The 23,605-nt window shown below is 40.6% G+C and overlaps 1 protein-coding gene across 6 annotated transcripts in view; it reads left to right on the forward strand.

The window, feature by feature from the left end:
* The window catches only part of MRTFB (myocardin related transcription factor B), a 196,094-nt gene that overhangs the window by 89,862 nt on the left and 82,627 nt on the right, over positions 1-23,605 (forward strand). The gene's annotated exons all lie outside the window — the stretch shown is intronic.

Here is a 23,605-nt window from a genome sequence, read left to right on the forward strand (position 1 = left end):
ATTTGAATTGATAGGAAGAATTTGTCAGGTTTGCAGCTTTCTTTGAGATAGTGTTTTTTATTAGCAAACACAGAGATAGTTAGGGTATGTCTACATTGCAATCAAGGGTATGAGTGCAGTATGACATATTTGAGTAGACATATTTGACCTGGATTTAATCTAGCTAGTCCAAATACAAATAGTGGTGAAGCTGTGGCAGCAAGGGTTTCAGTATGGGCTGTATAAACTCTCCTGGCCCTCTGGGTACTTAGGCAGCTAGCTGGCATGGAAGTCCATTCTGCCATGGCTTCATTGCTGTTGGCACTCCAGTCTGGGTTAAGATTTTATTAATAGTCTTATAGTTGTCTTTAAAGCAATTTCTTCAAAAACTTTCAAATCTATCTATCTATATATAATAGGTGTACGAATTTTATCCAACCTCCTTTTTTGTAAAAAAAAATATATATATATAGTGTGTGTGTGTATGTATATATATATATATATATATATATATATATATATATATATATATTTACTTACAAAAAAGGAAGTTGGATAAAATTCTTACACGGATAATTTACTCATTATTTGCTTTCACAACAATGTGTAGGAATCTTTGAAGGAGACATTTTAAGTTACAATACCTTCCATTGTTCATCATTATTCAGACAAAATAGAACATGAAGTGTGGTTGTCTACATGATTAAGTGAAAAGCATACTTTTTCAGTACACTAAGTATACTTGGAATGCTATTTTCTTATGAGTTACTACATGGAATCTGTTTCTTCATCACCCTTGTGTTGAGTTAGTGCTTTCTAATTTGACAAAGAAATAAATCCTGGGACATTAAAGGCAAGATGAAATAAATCTATATGTCTGAGTAATAGAGAAAGTTCTTTCATCCAAGCCTGATGCTAATGGAATAGCCATACATTTTTAATCTACCCTGTGTTGTCTGTGTTCTGTCCAGTTTGAGGAATAGCTCTCTTTTTTGTTTTTGTTTTATTTGCATGATTAGAGGGCAGGGAAAGGGGAATGGATTCTATATGATAAGTTCTAGACAATTTTGGTGAAGTGATTGTTAGTTCATTTACCTCCTGTTTTAATGAAACTGTAAAATTGCTCACAACTGTTCATGATTTCATTCGTCAGATCATTGATACATAAAACTGAGGTTAGCCATGCTCTTATTTCCAGACTGGGGTGCATTGCTGAGATAATGATGCTTTATTGTTTCCTGTATGCAATGTGTTTCTGGAGAACCTCTAATAGGTGTCTCCTCTTTCAAGTAATGATGTTTCTGCAGGCTGTGGTATGGCAGTATGAAAGGAGAGCATTTGTAGGCCTACAGAAAAGTAGTGGGAAGAGAGAACATCAAGTATTTATTTTTGTCAGATTTTTTTTAATTGTAACGTATCAAGTATTAATACAGTGTTTCATCCGGTATTTTTAAATTAAATCAGTTCATGGAAAAATAGGCCACATAATTTCCAGTTTTCTGCTTCAGAATCTAGAGGTGACAGATACACAAATGGGCTTTTAAGGTGCATAGAACACCATACAACAGGGCCTAGGAAAAAAAAGAAAAGAAGCTGAGGACACTTTCAAATACATCAGTTACAGAATAAATAAGTTATATAAAAGCGTGAAATTACATTACTTCTGTTCATCTTTTAAATCTGTTTGTGACTCCATTTTTCCACTGGTGAACAGAGTACATAGGCATAACAATTCTTATTTAGATGGAGACTATTATATTCCTTATTTTGTATCACAGCCTTAATTTTTCAAACAGGGGGATGTCTAAGGAGATCCATCTACAGGTCAGGACCATAGGAGCAGGATTCCTCATGGGAAAGAATGTGTCATTTGCATTCACCTACCTGAGACCCATTATACAAAAAGAACAGATGTTAAAAATAATCATTCAGTGATTAATTAAATAATAGGTTGTGATAGTTGTCATCAGCAGATGCCATTCTCCTCAGCTATGTAGCTTATCACAGATGCCTTGAAATTTTTCACAGCTGAACATATCACGAGGACAGCTTATTGGATGTTTTACAATACCTGTGGTACTACTAATGTGTTGTAATGGGAGAATTCAGTCCCTGTCTGTGGATAGCACTACAGAGCAACTATTTGTAGTATGTGCAATATATTAGGAAAGTGTGGGCTGCAACCCAAAGGTGGGCTGCCACAGTCCTGGGTGGTCTACCGGTGCAATTGCATTCTCCAGTCAAGCTCTTAGTAAATCTTTAACTCCATGTGACTCATGTAATCTAAGTAAAAGCTATATAAATGCAATATTTTGAGCTGTATATGTTGGACCTAGTATAGAAAAAATATTTAATAAAAAGCAGGCTGCAGTATGTCAATATTAATTCTTACAAGTACAACAGTGCATTTCACTGCAAGGTATCCTGGCCATGTACCTACACTCCACCATTTACAACCATAAAAAATGGCAAGCAGTATTACAATCTGACATGGATCGATTTATTTTTCAAAAATGAGAAGGGTGCACTGGTGGAAAAGGTAATGAAAGTCCCAGACCATCTACATCTACACTAAATGAGCCAGTCAAAAAAATAAAGAAAGTGGAAAGCAAATATGATGACACGTACTTGAATTTTGGATTCTCCTTTACCAGATCAGATGAGTACCCATTTCCTCAGGGTGTTATAATATAATGGTTATTTAAAATTTTTATTTACAGTATTTGATTCTTTTCTAATTAGTAGAGGGTAAAGTTGGGTCTTCACTTACACAGCACAGGAATTCAGATTTTACACCAAAAAACTGAAAACACAATACAGTGTTCAAAGTTGGACAACTATTTTGTTTTAAAATCAACAAACAACACAATATGTTATTAACTCAACATTAACAATTTTGTTAAAGTTGTGGGCCTCAGAGAGAAAAGTTTGGGAACCCTTGATATATAACATTTAATAATTTAAACCAAAATGAAGACTAGAGAGACTCCCACCTGTTGAAGATAACCCCGCAACTGTTGTTCCAAGTTAACTGATACTGTACTAAGTAAAAGTTCTGCCATGTGTACGCTGAAGTTATTTGTACTCTGTTGGTATAGTCCTTTATTATCAAGCATTAAAATATAAAAAATGCTTTTCAGCATAAAAAGACCATCATGTTTTGTTGTCTGACTGTTAGTGATTGGTGTTTCATTCAGTGCACGCTTAGGACACTATTTATTTTTCAGTGTAACCTTCCATATAATTCTGATTGTGTCCTGACTACTGTGCATGTTAGAATAGTGGTTTGGAAGCAGATGCATGTTCATTTTAACAAAGGTGATCCACTCCACATTCCTTTTCAGAGATTCAAAGTTCTGCTGTCAATTATTAGAACAACTTCTGCACTAAACCCACTCATTGGTGGCAGTTCAGATAAAACTCAGCTCCTTGAAAAAGTTCAGGCCACAAATCTGTCTTGAGTTGCCAGTACAGTAGCATTTCAGTGTTGGCAGATGTGAAAGTAGCTTGAAGATAACCTTCCACCATCTGTGCAGCCTTACAGAATTCTTAAGAGGCAGATCACCATTCACAAGTCCAAACATCTAACATAATACAGATACTAGCCTTGTAATAATGGCACAGGCGGAACAGAACAGATACTCAAACAGCAGTTACCTTAGGACATGACAGTTTAATATGATACAGTGAGGAAATATCAAACGTAAAACTATTTCAGTTAAAATTGCAGTAGATTCCCTTCCCATTGTTTAAAAATCAAAACAATAGAACAAGTAGGTCATGAAATGAGACAAAATAGCCTTCAGGAGTGCAAAACCACTCTATTGTAATGGAGCTGAAAGAAGTTCCATGTGATCCATGTTCCAGATAAATCCTGGAGCGAGGGAATGCAGGCCAATCAGCATCCCTTCCCCCGTTTGCTCAATGGATCCTAGAGATGCCAAGGGCTGGGGGAACTAGTTGGTGCCCTCAGCGAATGTCTCCCACCTCACTTTTGGGGCTGTCTCCCCTCACTGCTGACCCCATCAAGTTCCCTCACCTGCTGAGGTGGGTGGGTGGAATTTCTCTGTCTGTTTGCCTTTGCGTCTATAATCAGTAAGAGGCTTATGTAGTCTTAAAATTATAACAAGAAATCAGTTTGGTTGACCTTCTTTAGCATATAACTAGAAACAAACCACGTATGACAATTTTAAAGAAAAAATATTATTTAACATTATATATGAAATTTTCATCCAGTGAGCACTTCTTTGAGTGACAGTCCCTACTGTACTCCACTGTGGGTTACGCATGCACACCATGGACTTGGAGTCAGAGGATTGGTCCATTGGTCTGTGCATGCGCCCTGGCTTGCCTTTTGCCTCAGACTAAGGCAATAAACAGCAGAGCGGACTGACCACCCCTTTAGTTCCTTCTCACCACCACATGGTCCAGGTTGGAACATTTAGTGTCATCAGTTCTGACATCGTTCTGAAAAGCAATATTAATCTGTTGTAAATAGTTCATAGTTTTAATAATTCTTAATTTTGATTTAGTAGTTTTAATAATTTTAGAACCTTTTAAAGTTAGATTAGATCATGGGGGATCCCCACCCCTCGGTGCCCCATTCGGGTACCAGACTATGCACAGAACTCCAGTTTCTAACTCTGCGCCTCCTGTCCACTATCCTTCTTGGTCAGTGACGACCATCAACGCTGGCTCTACTGCCTAGGAGAAGCTATGTTGTGGCTCAGTGCAGTATTTGCCAGTCCTTCCCCAGCCGTACCCTGGAAGGGTGGGCACTTTGCCTCTGCAAGTATCTCATGGAGATGGCCATCACAGTCCAACTGGACCCAGTCTGGGGAATACCCCTGGTACATAGGCCTGAATCAGCGAGGAGTGTGCCTCCTGCTGCAAAGTTCAGCTCTGGTGCTGGAGTATCCACCCTCAAAAACCTACAGCGGGGCCTAGTTGGGAAGTTAGGAATCTCTCGTAATCATGGGACCAAGTCTTCTTCCTCTAAGTCCACTTTAAATAAATCAGACGTGCCTGCAAGGAAATCCACCAGCTCGGCTCATGAGGATTTACTAATTTCCCATAGGCATGCCAAGAAAACATGGAAACATTGGGCAGCTCCAGACTGTGCTCCGTTGGTACCACTGACCCCGGTTCCTCATAAGACCTGGGACCCTCCAGCACCAGTGAAGACTGACCACCACTGGGTACTATCATTATCACCAGCATTGGCAACCTGGACAGAAAGAGTCCCCGTTACACCTGAAAGGTCTGTATCAGTGGCCACACCACAGAATGTTTTTGCTCTGCTGGATCCAGAATCCTGCCTTCCATCAGGACCCTCCATTTCCAGGGAGGTCATATCTCTTCCGAGAGACCTGCATGCAGGACAGAGCATATCACCACTGTCTCCCTGTCCCATACACAACTTACACCTCTTCAGTGGCACTGGCGGTACCGCCACTGGAATCCAAGTCAGCCTTTTCCTTCTCCAGAGATTCAAAACCATTGGAGGAACTGCTCCTCCCATACTGCCTTTACCCATTTCCCAGGAGACCCGCTTTGGGATCAACCACTGATTCACCTGACTCGGAGTCACTGGTACCCCACGCCAACAAGGCCACCTATCCATCCCTTCTGCTGACCATATTGGGAACTTTGGGACCAGCGCCCCACCTTCAGAATCTATTCAGTCTGCCAGGGAGTTGCCACCTTCCTCTCCTCCAAGGGAAGCATCACATGTACTCCGGATCCAATGGAGGAGTAGTACTACGCTCTGGTTCCACTGGAACCTGCCAGATTACCATCATCATTGCCAGATTAAGCAGTGACCTCGGCATCCCCTTTTCCCCCGGATGACTTCAGGCAATTCCAGGACCTTCTCTGCAGAGTTGCCGGGAAACTTCAGATACACTAGAGGAGATCCAGGACTGTCAACACAAGTACATATACAACTTCTACATCCCTTCCTGGTCAACGAGGCCATACTGGAGCTGGCTAGGAAGTGTGGTACATCCCTACCGCTTGTGCTCCTACCCTCAAAGTGGCAGAGAGACATTATGTGCTGGCTAAAGGTTCAGAATTTCTGTTCTCTCACCCAGCTTCTAACTCAGTGGTGTTCGAGGCCGCTTCAGAAAGGTCCAGGCAACAGCAGACAAGAAGGGTAAATGCTTAGATCTATTGGGGAGAATGATTTTCTTGTGCTCTAGTCTTCAATTCAGGCTAGCTAATTATTAAGCACTAAATATGATTGGCTAAATATGATTTCCTGAACTATGCCAAGTTTAAGGAATTCGCCATCAGTTTCCCACAACAGAATTGTACTTGTTTCCAAGCCTTGATAGAGGAAGGAAAGTTAATAGCTAGATCCACCCTCCAATCTGCAGTCAATGCGACTGATGCTTCCTCTAGAGCTATGGCTACTGCTACTGTGATGCGAAGGGAGTCCTGGCTCCATGACTCCGGGTTCCCCAGGGAGGCCCTGAATGCAACTGAGGACCTCCCCCTCGATGAATCTCACCTCTTCAAACAGAAGATGGATGAGTCCCTACACTCCCTGAAGGACTCTAGGGCTATCCTTCGATCACTGGATATATACACACCTGCCTCTAAGAGGAAGTTTCATCACCAAGCTGCCTCATGAAGAGAGAGGGCTCAACACTTCTACCATCAGAGACCCTACGAACCACTGCATAAAAAGCAAAGGACTAAAACGTCCCGCTTCCCTATGCCCGCCACACCAGCCTTGGCATCCTAATCCCAGACCCTGACCCGGCAATATTTTTGATGCGAGTTTGAGAGCTCCGAACCACTGAGCCCAACATCTCCCAAACCCAGTACTCCATTTGGGGGTTGTCTAGCATTTTTTATTGACACCTGAAGTGCGATAACAATGGACAAGTTTGTGCTGAATGTCCATCCACGCTGGCTATATGATTGAGTTTGCAATATTACCTCCTCCAAAACGCCCTTCCCTATCCCTCTTCTTGGACCAATCTCAATGACAGTATTCTTGCTGAAGGGGTGAACTCCTTATTGCAGTGAGGAGCAATAGACAAGCTTTTATTCAACCTACTTCTTCATACCCAAAAAGATGGGTGGTTGGAGATCAATCCTTGACCTCCGCCATGTCAATCGCTTCATTCACAAACTCAAATTTCACACGGTCACATTGGCAACAATAATTTCATCTTTAGCAAAGGGTCTTTGATTCACAGCTCTGAATGTGAAGGATGGTTTACTTTCATGTCGACATTCATCCTGTCCACAGATGATTTCTCAGATTTATGGTGGGCTCCGACTGTTTCCAATACAGAGTACTACCCTTTGGCGTAGCCACCACCCCCAGAGTCTTTACCAAGCTACTTTCAGTGGTAGCAGCTCACATCAGGGTCTCCTCGTTTTCCCATACCTTGACCACTGGCTCCTCACCTCCAAGTCTCAGTGAGCTGTAGCTCACAAAAGCTTATGCTCAAATAAATTGGTTAGTCTAAGGTGCCACAAGTACTACTTTTCTTTTTGTGAATACAGACTAACACGGCTGCTACTCTGAAACCAAGAAGCCTATAGTTTGACTTCTGTGAATGATGTTCTGCATCCTTTCCTCACTGGAAGTCAGCATAAACATTGAAAAATCTGTTCTTACCTCTACGTAATCTTTATTAACCTTTTTTTCGCCAAGACACAACATTGGCCCTCACATGTATTTTATTCCATTCCTCTAACCTCTCTCTGGTCTTTAGATCATTGAGTTCCTAAGGGGAAAATATAATGTCTTATTTTTGTTTTGAAAGTGCTGCCAAAACCAAAAGTCCAATTCATTTTGAAAATTTGGCTCAAAGTACCACTTAAAAAGTATCACACATGAGGAAGAAATTGGTAAGTGTTTGTGTTTTAATAAGAGAAAAAATAAATCTTCTAAAGATTTTCTGGAGTTTAAATATTATAGTTTAAATTCCCTTCACATAGCAATTTTCCAGGTACTGATGTCAAAATCTGTACAATTATGGGCCTTATTTTTAAAAGAACTTAGTTCTCATTTAGGAACCAAAATAAGTGGCCAAGTGGCCATAGCACATTGAGTGCTGAGCTCTCTTGAAAATCATGTGACACAGTGGGAGCTGTTGGCTGTTCAGTGCTTTTGAAAGCTGGCCCTTTTCTTGGTGCCCGAACAGTGGCTGATCTATTTTGAAACTCTGGTCCTAATTGTTGGTGCTGTACATTTGAAAAACTGCTCTGCACTATTTGAAAATATGGCCTCTCCAAACAGGTTTTATTCTTTGGAGGTTTAAGAGTTAAACTTTAGTTAAAGTTTAACCTAATTTGGTGACCACATCAGTGCTCTCACAAGCCCTACTCTGAGATAATTATTTCATTGGTGCATCTAAGCATGCTCTTTTCATGTGAGCAGCAGTACTGTAACTCTTCTGTGAGTGTACTGGCAAAAGTGCTGTTCTCTTGTACTGTTAGAAATTCTGCAGATGCAGGTATATGGAACTTGTTCATGGATTGCAAGCCCTTTGTTGGAATCATGTTATCTCATCCAGGTTATAAAATGGCTTTACTGGATTGTGGCACGTCTGCTTTCATTGGGAGTGCTTTCAGACGAGGTGCTATAATTTGCACTCTGCCATTCTCCTTGCTTCAGAGATTTTGCATGCAAATCATAGAATATCAGGGTTGGAAGGGACCTCAGAAGGTCATCTAGTCCAAACACCTGCTCAAAGCAGAACCAGTCCCCAACTAAATCATCCCAGCCAGGGCTTTGTCAAGCCTGACCTTAAAAGTTTCTAAGGAAGGAGATTCCACCACCTCCCTAGGTAACACATTCCAGTGCTTCACCACCTTCCTAGTGAAAAAGTTTTTCCTAATATCCAACCTAAACCTCCCCCACTGCAACTTGAGACCATTACTCCTCGTTCTGTCATCTGCTACCACTGAGAACAGTCTAGATTCATCCTCTTTGGAACCCCCTTTCAGGTAGTTGAAAGCAGCTATCAAATCCCCCCTCATTCTTCTCTTCTGCAGACTAAACAATCCCAGTTCCCTCAGCCTCTCCTCATAAGTCATGTGTTCCAGTCCCCTAATCATTTTTGTTGCCCTCCGCTGGATGTTTTCCAATTTTTTCACATCCTTCTTGTAGTGTGGGGCCCCAAACTGGACACAGTACTCCAGATGAGGCCTCACCAATGTCGAATAGAGGGGAACGATCACGTCCCTCGATCTGCTGGCAATGCCCCTACTTATACATCCCAAAATGTCATTGGCCTTCTTGGCAACAGTGGCACACTGTTGACTCATATCCAGCTTCTTGTCCACTGTAACCCCTAGGTCCTTTTCTGCAGAACTGTCCCTAGTCTGTAGCGATTCTTGCATGGGATTCTTCTTTCCTAAGTGCAGGACTCTGCACTTGTCCTTGTTGAACCTCAGATTTCTTTTGGCCCAATCCTCTAATTTGTCTAGATCCCTCTATATCCTATCCCTACCCTCCAGTGTATTACCTCTCCTCCTAGTTTAGTGTTATCTGCAAACTTGCTGAGGGTGCAGTCCACGGCATCCTCCAGATCATTAATAAAGATATTGAACAAAACTGGCCCCAGGACTGATCCTTGGGGCACTCCGCTTGATACTGGCTGCCAACTAGACATGGAGCCATTGATCACTACCTGTTGAGCCCGACAATCTAGCCAGGTTTCTGTCCTCCTTATAGTCCATTCATCCAGCCCATACTTCTTTAATTTGCTGGCAGGAATACTGTGGGAGACCATGTCAAAAGCTTTGCTGAAGTCAAGGAATAACAGGTCCACTGCTTTCCCCTCATCCACAGAGCCAGTTATCTCATCAAAGACAGCAATTAGATTAGGCAGGCATGACTTGCCCTTGGTGAATCCATGCTGACTGTTCCTGATCACTTTCCTTTCCTCTAAGTGCTTGAGAATTGATTCCTTGAGGACCTGCTCCATGATTTTTCTAGGGACCGAGGTGAGGCTGACTGGCCTGTAGTTCCCCGGATCCTCCTCCTTCCCTTTTTTAAAGATGGGCACTACATTAGCCTTTTTCCAGTGGTCCAGGACCTCCCCCAATCACCATGAGTTTTCAAAGATAATGGCCAACTCCTTTAGCACTCTCGGATGCAATGCATCCGGCCCCATGGACTTGTGCTCGTCCAACTTTTCTAAATAATCCCGAACCACTTTGTTCTCCACAGAGGGCTGGTCACCTCCTCCCCATGCTGTGCTGCCCAGTGCAGTAGTCTGGGAGCTGACCTTGTTCGTGAAGACAGAGGCAAAAAAAGCACCGAGTACATTAGCTTTTTCCACATCCTCTGTCACTAGCTTGCCTCCCTCATTCAGTAAGGGGCCCACACTTTCCTTGACTTTCTTCTTGTTGCTAACATACCTGAAGAAACTCTTCTTGTTACTCTTAACATCTCTTGCTACCTGCAACTCCAAGTGTTATTTGGCCTTCCTGATTTCATTCCTGCATGCCCGAGCAATATTTTTATCCTCTTCCCTGGTTATTTGTCCAATCTCCCACTTCTTGTAAGCTTCTTTTTTGTGTTTAAGATCAGCAAGGATTTCACTGTTAAGCCAAGCTGGTCGCCTGCCATATTTACTATTCTTTCTACACATCGGGATGGTTTGTCCCTGTAACCTCAATAAGGATTCTTTAAAATATAGCCAGCTCTCCTGGACTCCTTTCCCCCTCATGTTATTCTCCCAGGGGATCCTGCCCATCAGTTCCCTGAGGTTGTGAAAATCTGCTTTTCTGAAGTCCAGGGTCTGTATTCTGCTGCTCTCCTTTCTTCACTGTGTCAGGATCCTCAACTCGACCATCTCATGGTCACTGCCTCCCAGGTTCCCATCCACTTTTGCTTCCCCTACTAATTCTTCCCGGTTTGTGAGCAGCAGGTCAAGAAGAGCTCTGCCCCTAGTTGGTTCCTCCAGCACTTGCACCAGGAAATTGTCCCCTTCCCGTTCCAAAAACTTCCTGGATTGTCTGTGCACCCCTGTATTGCTCTACCAGCAGATATCAGGGTGATTGAAGTCTCCCATGAGAACCAGGGCCTGCAATCTAGTAACTTCCATTAGTTGCCGGAAGAAAGTCTTGTCCACCTCATCCCCATGGTCCGGTGATATATAGCAGACTCCCACCACGATATCACCCTTGTTGCTCACACTTCTAAACTTAATCCAGAGACACTCAGTTTTTTTTGCAGTTTCATACCAGAGCTCTGAGCAGCCATACGGCTCTCTTACATACAATGCAACTCCCCCCACCTTTTCTGCCCTGCCTGTCCTTCCTGAACAGTTTATATCCATCCATGACAGTACTCCAGTCATGTGAGTTATCTCACCAAGTCTCTGTTATTCCAGTCACATCATAATTCCTTGACTGTGCCAGGACTTCCAGTTCTCCCTGCTTGTTTCCCAGGCTTCTTGCATTTGTGTATAGGCACTTGAGATAACTCGTTGATCGTCCCTCTTTCTCAGTATGAGGCAGGAGCCCTCCCCTCTCGCGCTCTCCTGCTCATGCTTCCTCCCGGTATCCCACGTCCCCACTTACCTCAGGGCTTTGGTCTCCTTCCCCCGGTGAACCTAGTTTAAAGCCCTCCTCACTAGGTTAGCCAGCCTGCTTGTGAAGATGCTCTTCCCTCTCTTCATTAGGTGGAGCCCGTCTTCAGTATCATTGGCAAGAATGACCTTGAGCGGATCACTGCAGACTACGTGGCTCTGGGAGGAAGGATAAAGGAGTTTGAGGGGCAAGTGGTGTTCTCATCCATCCTCCCCATGGAAGGAAAAGGCCTGGGTAGAGACTGTTAAATCGTGAAAGTCAACGAATGGCTACACAGGTGGTGTCAGAGAGAAGGCTTTGGATTCTTTGATCATGGGATGGTCATATGTAAACTTTAGGGTCATCAACATGAGTAAACTCTCAGCTGGCTTTCCACAACCATGAATTAATTACACACTTTATATTTGCACTGTAAAAGTAGAAAGAGTTACATTTTCTTGTACTTTAAAAAGTCAGCCCCTCTCTTTTTCCACCTGGACCTGCCTGGGGGCTCAGTTGCCTGAGCTCTGGGAGTTGGTGCCACTAGTTTAACCCAGGGCACCTCTTCCTTAACTGGTCGGGTCAGTTCCCTCACCGTCCTACGCCTCTCTACCAGGGTGATGACCTCGTCATAGGTGGAAGGGTCGTTCTGGCTTACCCAGGTGCGAAGGTCTGGCAGTAGTCCTTGCATGTACCGGTCGATGACCAGAACCTCTAGTATCTCTTCTGGAGTCCGAGACTTGGTTCAAAACCACTTTTGTACGAGATGGATGAGGTTATATAATTGGGACTGCAGGGTTTTGTTTTCCTGGTACCTCCGCTTGTGATACAGCTGGGTCCACACTGCAGTCATTACCCCAGATCTGGCCAGGATCTCTGCTTTCAGCTGGGGCTAGTCTGCCGCAGCCTCTTCAGACATATCATAATATGCCTTCTGGGCCTCCCCACACAGAAATGGAGCGAGGATGCCAGACCACTGTTCTCGAGGCCAAGCCTCCCGTAGGGCTGTCCTCTCAAAGGCCAGGAGGTATGCCTCTACATCAGCCTCCCGCGTCATTTTCTGCAGCCAGTTGCTGGCCTGTATGACCCGCATCCCATCATGGCTGCGGTTCAGCTCTGTAAGGGCCTTCACCTGGTTTACCAGTTCCCACAACATAGCATGGTCTTGAGCGGCCTGGTCCATCAACAGGTGATTGGTCTCTTGCTGCAGCCACACTGCCTCCTGTTGGGTGGCTGCATGGACACGGGTAGCCTCCTGCTGGGCAGCTGTGGCTTGTATCAGTGCCCACAGTATGTCATCCATCATGATGAAGGGGAAAAAAAAACAAAACACCTCACCCTCTTTTTTTTTTTTTTAAAACAACCTCCTTCTTCCGCCACGCTGTTCACCCAGTCCCACTCCTGACACCAGTGTGATAAAGGTCCTCCTCTGCCTTGGTGGGTCCTGCACTTTTTGGCAGATTTGTTCACCTCAGAGGTTCACAGCAGCCCTCAGTTTGGCCACTTCTGCTAGAGGCTCAACCTTGCCATTCGCTCGGCTAATCTCATCACTGGCCAGCATGGGGGAAATGGAGAACAATCTGCACAGTCCCTGTTGTCCCACCTAGTGGGTCGGGGACAGGCCAGATCCCTTTCCAAATTAGACCTTCCCTTCTGATGTTGCTCACAGACCAGGCCAACTCCTCCTGTGTCCAATCAGGAGTTGGGGGGATGTGGGGAACCCAGGCCTGCCGTCTACACCGGATTCCAGCCCAGGGCCCTGTGGATAGAAGCTGTCTACGTCTCCTGTATCAGCCGCATGACAGCTACAGCTACAACTCCCTGGGCTACTTCCTCATGGCCTCCCCCCAGCACCTTCTTCATCCTCACCGCAGGATCTTCCTCCTGAGGCCTGATCACGCTTGTACTCCTCAGTCCTCCAGCAGCACACCTTCTCACTCCCTGCTCCTTGCACTCCCTCCATTAACTGATGGGAGGCCCTTTTTAAACCAGGTGTCCTGATTAGTCTGCCTGCCATAATTGATTCTAGTATGGCTAGAATCTAATTGGCTCCAGGTGTCTTAATTAGCTTGCCTGTCTTAATTGGTTCAGGCAGGTTCCTGATTGCTCTAGCACAGCCCCTGCTCTGGTCACTCAGGGAACAGAAAACTATTCATCCAGGCCAGTATATTTGCCTTTTACCAGATTCCTGTACCCTACTGGTCAGGGTCTGTCACAGTAGATAAAAATCAATGATTTAAAAAAAAAATTAAAAATCAGATTTTTTTAATTTAAATTGGATATTTTTGCTAAAATGCTTTTTGAGGAAAAAACCTATCTAAAGATCGTTTTAATTAAGATACATTATAGGTCAAAGATATCTCATCATGGAATAGGGATTATAAATTCTAATTCTATAGTATGAGACAATATATTCATGTAACATTTAAAAAAAAGTTTTGTAAATGAGTTCCAATAGTTCATGAATTAAGGACCCAATCTTATGGGGTTCCAGGAGCTTCTGTATAGATTATTTAGGTTAATGTTTCTATCTACCCAATGGGACTCAGTGCTCAGTCTAGAAGATACCATCAGAGATGCTTAGTTTTGCAGTTCTCAAACTGTGGATTTGTGTCTCCAGAGATAATATGCTTGTTAATAGCAAAAATGTTTTTAAATAAATAAATAATATAGAGAGGTGAGAAATAACAGACCTTAACCCTATTGTCCCTCTGCAAATTTGTGTACACAGAGTCCATCCCTTACCTCTCTCTAAAAGTGCAAAGTTTCAAAAAATTCAATGAATAGAAGATTGTTGGGGGCGGAATAGATCTGGACAAGAAGAAGAAGTCTAGAGATAAATGTGGGAAGGGAGGGACAGGCAGTAGAAACAAAAGTGAAACTGTTTGAGCAGCATGTTCCAGAAGTCTTGAGGTCTTTCTGAGTTTAGCCTTCATTGATTTGAGATCTACCATACCATTCTCTCACTAGAAGGGAACACCTATAATGGCAGCAGGCCATAAAAGAGACCCAGTTTGGGAATAAGAAGCATTTAAGAAATATATGTTTGCTGATGATATTTTAAAGAAAGTCACACCAGTGAACTGGTGGAAGTCACTTAAACACCTGGATTCAGAGACTGTTGAAGTGATAATCTCACTTTTAACAACAGTAGCTTCTTCTGCCGGTGTAGAAAGAATATTTTCTTCCTTTGGACTAATTCGTTCCAAATTGAGAAATTGTTTGGTACCTGAAAAAGCAGGAAAGCTTGTTTTTCTTTTCCAGATTATGAACAAACAGGAAAACGAAGGTGAAGAGACTGAGTTAGCTGCAGAAGCCAATATTTTAAGTTTCTCATGCTGACCTGGCTGACATAGTCGATATTTTTTAATATTTCATTTAACTTTGAAACTTGAAAACAGAATTATTTTAAATAAATTTTAATTTCTAGAGAGTAGTTAGGAAAAGAGGTTCTTGAAGACAGGACTAGGTAAAATGGATGAGTTAACTCTTCAGTTTTTATTATCTGTTGATGTAGAAAAATCTGTAATATCTTTCAAGGATTGCTTGTTTTGCAGAATTCACATAGCTCCTATAAGAGCACTAGAACTAATCTTGGTAACCCTTAAGCATGTGAAGAATATTACTCACTTGTGTAGTCCCACTGAAATCACTGGGCCTATTCATATGCATTATGTTCACAGGATCAGATCTCTCTGTATTATACACAATCATTTGTTGAATGCGGTGGTATAGTTGTGTAGCTGATGAAAGTTAGTTTATAGAAGGGATTCTTTTAGTGGTCACAGGGTTACATTTAATGGATTTAAAATAAAGATATTTTATTATAATATAGTACTTTCTTGTTCCTACATTCCTACAAAAGTCTGGAAAAACTGAACTTACTGTTGGGTCCAGTGCAGGAAAATTAGAGAGGAATATATAGTAGAGAAAATAGTGTATATGTGTTTATTATATACAGTGTGTGTGCAGTGTTTTTATTATTGTAGTGTGGGGAAAGAAAGTAGTTTTATTACGTCCCAACAACAGAATAAAGTTAGTTTTTAAAACTGTATATAGTGCATATTGTAATATCTCCTGGAAAGCTACTGATGTTTAAAATGTCCATTCATCAAATGCAGACCCAAACTCTTACGCTCTTGCTTAGCTCTTTCAAAGTTAAGATATCAGCTTTAAAGTTTGTAAATTAAAGGATGAAGAGACCTTATAAACTGAAAAGAAAGCATTTCAAATATTGTATAATAGCCTTTTTTTGTTTGCATTTGGTCTATATGCTTTCATAACATAGCTTCCTGGGTTGTGTTTTACTGCATAACTGTTAAAGCGGAGCTATAATTAAAGTAAAAGTAGTTGAAGAGCAAAGCAGTAACTAGCATACACTAATGCTACTTTACAGCAGGATGTAGGTAAGTCAATATTCTTGTTAATGGAACTGTATCAGCAGATCCCCACTGTAGGAGTATTACACCGTGTCTAGAAAGGCACACCTGATATGCGACTCCTACATTGGAGAGCTACATTGACAATATGTTCAGAGACTTCTGTGTACAAAAAAGTTACTTTTATTTCAAGTGTTACCTATGCCTCCATAATACCATGTTGTATCCTAATGCACACATGCTTCCAATGCACAATATACATAGCATGATTTCATTTTGAAAAAAAAAATTAAAAATTGCTCTTTCTTATAAATTTGGAAAGAGACAGATGTAACAAAATAAAATGTCCATAGTCTCCAAAATGGAAGTCAGTGGAATTGTCAGAAAACTCCTCATCCATGACTTTATCTCGGCTAAGCAATCTTTCCTTTGGCAGGAGGTCTTTTAAAAAAAATGAAATGATTCAAACTAACTGTACATGTTGCCATTTTATCTGTCAAAACTATGGTCTTTGAAGACAGATATTATTCAAGTATAATGGAAATCATAAAATGCCAAGATGGCATTTTTAAGTTGTGGTGGAAATCTTCTTTAGTCTTTTGCATGTTAAGAAGTGTTACAAACTTTGAAGGTGCCTAAGAAAATGTCATGATACAGCTGCATTGAATGTTGTTCAGAAGCATGTATTGAATAACAAAGCCTTTTTTATTTAATGGTAGCTTCTTATTGTGTTTGGGGTTTCTGTATGTGCATGTGTGTGCACACGCTGCTAATGACAGTATACATAATAATTCTTTGAAATACTGATTTATAGATTATAATGGAGAGTGTAAAAAAAATTTTAGGACATGCCTGATCTTCAAATTGTATCCATCTAGCATGGGTATATCTGGGAAATGAAGAATTTTAAAACTCAGAGATTTAAAGGAAATCATTCCAAAACAATATGCAGCACTGATGCTATTGGAATGAGTGTTAACTGCTATTTCATTTAGCTTTTGCATTCATGCTCAGTTTGAAAATATTCCTCTTTTGTGAATGTTTTATGCACATCACTTTACCAGAACTATTTGAAGACAGAATTGTCATCTCATAAGTATTAAAGATTGACAAACCTTTTAAAAAATGTATGTGCTGTGACATCTGTTGTTACAACAGACTGTGTGTATAACTGAGTAAAACGTGATGGTTTATGGGGAAGGAGAAGTACAGTAAATGTTAAAATGTTACTATTGTCAGCAAAACTGGCAAACAGCCTAAGGTCTAGTACCTGAAATAATTAGAAGAACTTTGCAACATTGTGCTAACATTTGACATCCCTAACTGACACTTCCTGAAACCATTTGTGGACATTTAAGGAAAAATATTGAAACAGAATAGCTTGTGAGCCTTAATAAGATTAATTCCTTCTCTCTTCCCCCCTGTATTACTTAATACAGCAGCACATGCAGTGTAACAGTTCCAAATGCAGCTTTTAAAATTAGTAGCATGATCTGTTTTCCTGTTTAATGATTCAAAAACAACCTTCCATCTAGTTGAGTTGTGTTGATTTAGCAGATGAATTTTAACATTTGAGTATGTTATCTTAACTGGCAGTGTTTTAATTATTCTTATTTGTGAAGTTCTTGCCTCTAAATCCTTAGGAATCTGTTTAATAACCTCCTAATTAATTAATTTTGCTTAAGTTATCTGATTTACACATGGTAATAATAGCTTTCAGAAAGGCGTATATTTCATACACGACAGTGCTTAGCTATTGTTTTATTTTACTAGGGTGGTGGGACATTCACCCAAACACCCATGACTTCCCTCAAAATACTTGATTTTCCTTGGAGACATCTAAGTTACTCAAAGCTGTTATTTTTGTTGATTTTATTCCTGAAGTACCATCCAGGAAAGGCTTACTTGTTAGAATATTATCGCCAAAAATGGTAAACTTCTGTTTTCTTGGTAGGTCACTCAGTTAATCAAAATACTGAGCCTGCCTTCAGTTAGGTAAGTGTTACCTCATGTTCAAGGTTATAGGTTAACAAAGACTTTATTGGAGATCTTGGGAAGATTATCTTTCATGACATGCGGTATGACCTTCAGCTCATAGTAGGAATTCAAGAAGAATGACCGCCCTGCACTGAAAGCAGGCAGACTGTTGTCCAGGCTTGCTGGAGGAAGACAGTAGTGCTTGGTGGTGTTGGTCAGCTTTGCAGCACTGACTCAGCCCCTTGGAATGTAAGGGCGGAAGGCTTTAAAGGAGCAAGCTCTGGTATTGGAAACCCCTTTCTCCATGCAGCAGGCAAGGCAACACCCAACCTCCCTCCCCTTGAGGTGTGATTATCAGGTGGGTTTGAACCTGCTGTGGGCATTGTGCTAGTTGCTCCTTCTTATGGGGGCTGGGACAGAATTTTTTCCCTCACCACCATATTGGCTTCGGTGGAGTGGGGTTTTTTTCGCCTCCTGCACAGCAGGAGTGTTAGGGAACACCTATTATGGTGAACACAAAGGTGTGGTAGGCTATATGTCGCAACTTATTTGGTGAGTGTGGGGCGGATGTCCAGTGCAGGTACTTCATAGGGAGGGCATCCAGTGACCAGATAAATGGTCTGGTAAAGGACTTAAAAAGGAGGTGCTGGTTAAAGGAACGGAAAGGTGTGGGGTTTGGGGATCCTATGGTTGGAACGGCAGGGAGCCAACCCCCCTTTCTTATAGCCCACCTTACCCCTCCTATGGGGGGGAGGGGCATGGCGTGGCATGGATGCTAAGGTTCCAGCAATGGATTTGCTGGAGGGACCTGGATGGAAAAAGAGAGGGGAGCTGCTGGAAGCCCTCTCCAGAATAAACAGAGGTTATCTGCACTGTACACTTTTATCTGCCTAGTAGTCCCAGACATCTAATAATAAAGTTGTGGCCTGATTAAATCCATATCAAGTGTCTTCTGTCCTTTCTGTATAGCTGGACAAACTGTTCCTTGCATTAGAATGCCCAAATTATCTAATGCGGCATTATCAATCTTTTATCCGCATCATAACAGAAAAGGTTTTTTTCATGGACTTCCTACCTTTCCATGTACTTATTGTCATATAACATCCCTGTGGCAACTACAGCATTTGCTAAAATTGGAAAAATAATATTAGAAAACTATTTTATGTCTTAGCTGTCTTTTAATGCTTGCAGGGTATTAGTCTCACTGTACTTCTAAGATCTGTGTTTGTGCATTATTTTCAGTGAAGGTGTCTGCAGAAATGTACATAATTCTGGAAGTAGTTAATTACAATGCCAATGGCAAATACAGGCAGTTTGTGCATTATTTTTGTGGCACCCACAAAAATGCCTTTAAAAATTCTTGTCAGTGGCCTGCAGTTAAAAATATGCGTACAGTATTGGAACAGTGTTTTCCAAGAGAATATAACAATTAAAATATTTGTCACTTTAATTAGCAATATATGGTAAAAGATACAACTTTTACAACAGGCAAATGAAAGTATTGATGTATAAACTGTCATATTTCCAAACTTTGCACTCAGTGTAAGATAAAGATAACAGTAGAGAGGAACATCTGATTGCAGTCTTCCCAGTAATACAGACCTTCTTATCTTGTTCCTTCCTCGTATCCTCCTCTCTCTATTCTACTTTATCTCCTCTGTCATCTTCATTCCAGTTTTCACAGATCTACATGCAGTTTTCAGGATTCCTTTATCATTTGCTCCCACCTCCTTGTGTTCCTAGTGCTAATGTCTTCTTTTCTGTGACATATGAAGTTCAAGTGATCACCTGCTAGTATTTTTCATGGTAGACTGTCTTGTTAATCATGTTTGTATTTGATTTGAGTCTGTTCTCTGAATCATTTTGGAATTGTTTCAGGATCAAAATAGTATTTTAAAAAATCCCACTTTAACATACAAAACACATCGTTTCCCCCTAAATCTTTTTTGTTTGTATCTTCTGTTACTCCGTTATCAACTCAATTTAACTAATAATTTGCTTACTATTTTATTGCAACAAAGAATCTGTAAAATAATAGTCTGGTGTATCTGTAACTGTTAAGAATATATTGACCTTGCCAAATTTTCATATAGGTCCCTTGAGAAATGTTTATATTCTATTTGCCTTGAAGTCCTTCTTTGGCTGTGCCCAGCTTCTCAGCAGTATAATTTTTCTCACTCATAATAAGTGTTTGGACTAAGGCAATGGGAAAATTGAGTTGATTTATGAAGGAGTTCTTGCATAGTACTTTTTTTTTTTTTTGCACCGTTAAAATCAGTATGAAATCAGATGCATTACAGCACAAATTAATATGATCTTATATATTATGGATTTAAGCAAAATGTCATTTAAGATAATTGACGTATCATATATTGCAAGCAATTTGCAAACATCAGATTTTTAGAGGGTAGAACCAGCTTGAAAACTATTATGATGCACATAATTTTTATGCCTTTTGTCTCTGAAATAGCTAGTGACGTTCTTTTCTGTGCTTGTCCTAATGGACTAATTATATTTTCTGATCCTTAAAAATGTAAAGAATTAATTCTGTCACCAAGATGGCCCATTCTTCTTCAGACTGATGGTTGGTTGATAGGGTTTCCAACTGTCCAAATGCCATGGTAATAATGTTTTTCAGGAGTCCTGAAGTCCCTACACATTTATATCCTCTTATGTATGAAATTCTGACCTGATCTTTATTTTCCATCTGCTACCTATCTAAGGAAGAATACTGAAGAAGATAGTGAAGGGAAAGGACTTTGCTAGTCATCCAAATTGTGCCAGACGCACTCATCATGAAGTCCTGGCCATGTCAATAGCTTCCCTATTTTGGCTTACTCTCCAAAAAGATCTTTTAGGTCAGGAGTCTGCACTCCCCTTTGTCTTGCAGCATTGCTGCTGCATGGGTTTTCCTGAAAAGGCAAGGTGATTACTATTCTTTTCAATTTCCATTTAAAAAAATCGTTATAGTATGTGGAGAAGTCTTCAACTCTTTTCTAAGGAAAGAAAAGTGAAATCATTGTGCTGCCCAACTGTGGACAGTTCTTGTGATTTCAGACTGAAGTGCTCCATCATTAGACATAAGTTAGGGTCTGTGAGATCTCACCCCACATATTGAGGGTTTTTGTTTGTTTTTTTAGAGTAGCTAAAAGCACTTCAGAAGGAGGTACCCTCTGTCTCACTGGAAGATGAACCTGGGCCTGAATACAATTCTCTGAGCTTGTTAGAAAAGATGCTTTGATGCAAAAGATGGCCATTTGATCAGCTAGGAGAGCGGGGAGAATTACAGCACTCCTAGGCATGTAGCTTTAGTTAATTTACCTCCAATACAAACTGCTCATTAAAACTATTCCACATTTTAAATCTAAGATCCTTTCAAATTTTCACCTTAGTTAGGAAGTCTCCTTACCCTCTTTGCATCCTGCAGTTAGTAAGGAAAATGGAAAAGGCTTCACGCCTTTAGCATTAAGAAGACATTGCATATTTGCCTTACCTGTACCTTAGTATTCAGGAGGTCCAATTATCTCATTTTCATATTGTGATGAGAGAAGAAGAAAAGTGGATGATGTCCATTCTTTTGGCTTAGCATAAGAAGACTTGAAAAACAAAATTAAGAAAAAGTAACCTTTTCTCCTGTGGCATATATAGTAACTTTAAAACTCAAAATGTTCATATTAGGCCAGTTTCTGAAAATACACGTTTGCATAACTTTGAAGTCAATGGGCCTAGTTGTGAGAAAAGTTACACTTGTGCTTGCACGGTTAGAGCCAAAGAGAATTGTCAATACTTCAAGATGCCTTGCATACCAAATAATTTTTAAATACTTCTAGATATAGTAAACAGTAAAATGTTTAAAAGCTTCTTAAATATTGTTGAAAAACTTTGCAAGCTATACTATTCTATTTAAAATTAAATGTGGTATGTTATATATTTTCTGTATTTTATTTTCCTGTGAAAACAGACTGGTTAACTCATCCTCCTTATTTGCACATAAAGTTAATTCTCTAATCATTACATCAAAATCATTTCAAAAGTTGGTTGTGGTGCTGCAAACAGAGAACTGTGGCTTTCAGTAGGGTATGACCCATCAGAAATTAATAAATCCTTAAAAGATCAAATTTTCTTTCAGACATCCTTAATATTAAAGAATGAGGGAAAAGAAATACATAAAGACGTAGTTTTTCAAAGAGCTGAAGTGCTAGCCTCCCTTGATGAGGATGGGAATTGTGCCTGTAAAATACACTAAAATACAGTAAATTACACTAGAATGAATTGTTGGCACAATTCAGACTACTTAAATATACAGCTTGTGCCTACAGTCAGGTAGTTAGAGGTGCCAATATTCATATTTTCACCCACAGTTTAATTGCAGTTGCAAATTGTGTCCACTGAAAAGGAGGGGTACCCACTTGAAAAGGTTGCCCAAAATTATATTACATAAATGGAAAATTTTCTTGGCAGAGCGGTTAATAATCAAAAAAAATTCTTTTGAACATGTGGTAAGGTAGAAGTACATTACAGATATATAGAAATATTTACATAAGACCAATTTACATGATTGGTACACTTAGTAAAGGGAATTTTAGATTCCTGTTTGAGCATTGCACTTGAATATTCATTTTTCATGCACAAAATGGAGTCACCAAAGATACAAGGAAAGTATTTTGTGCTCACATTAGCACATAGATCAAAACACTCTAGTTTATGAATAAGGATACGATTTGGTCACGGCGGTCATGGATTCCGTGATTTTAATGAACCGCCGTGACTTCTTCGGCTACAGCCCCCACTGCAGCCACTGTGGAAGGGGCTGGAGTTGTCAGCCCCCACCCTTCCCTGTGGGGCTCAGGCTTCGGTCCCCCTAGGCAATTAGCCCCCCCTCCTGTTTCCTACCACCGGTTATTTTTAGTAAAAGTTACAGACTGGTCGTGGGCTTCTGTAAATTTTTATTTATTGCCCATGACCTGTCCATGACTTTTACTAAAAATAACCGTGACAAAATCTTAACCTGATTTATTAACATACATGTACACTTTCAATTGTACACTCTTTTGTTATGTGACAGGCAAAAGTTGTTTATAGAATTAAAGGTATGTTTAGGAAATATTGCAAGGTCTTATGACTAAGCCACTTAAAATTTAAGTGATTTTCACCATATTTTTTTTTTAAATAAATGTTTGTCCTTTAGCCTTGTATTGAAAATCACAGCTGTAAAATATAACTTTGCTTAAGCTGGTCATCATTTAAGGATATACACTGTATTAAAACATATGCACACAAGAGCATTGCAGTTCAGTGGAATTTTGCAGCCAACAGTAAACTGAGAACACACATCATTACTGAAAAATATCATAGGATTTACTCATATTTGCAGCAGAATAAGTTTGCCGTTACCACAAAAATCAAGTCCTAATGGTGCCAAAGCATTCCAGGGAGCCTGAAGAAAAACTACTCCAACCTCCTAGTTGACACTGAAAAGGTATGTTGGTGACTAACATAAAAGATTAAAAGGTGCATGCTGGTGAGAATGGGAAATCAGAAAGACTGTGTAGGAGGAAATGCTCTGGACTGACTGCTCGAAACAAGAGTAAAAGTTACTGCCTCCTGAGTGTAGTGCAAAAGGAAAAAACAGAAATTTGCAGTTTTAAAAATTTATTACAGGGAGTAAGATCTGTGTGTAGCAAAGGTAGTATATGTACATTTTGTAATGTAAACAGTATCACAGG

Source organism: Natator depressus, chromosome 10, assembly GCF_965152275.1.
Source record: "Natator depressus isolate rNatDep1 chromosome 10, rNatDep2.hap1, whole genome shotgun sequence".
NCBI lineage: Eukaryota > Metazoa > Chordata > Testudines > Cheloniidae > Natator > Natator depressus.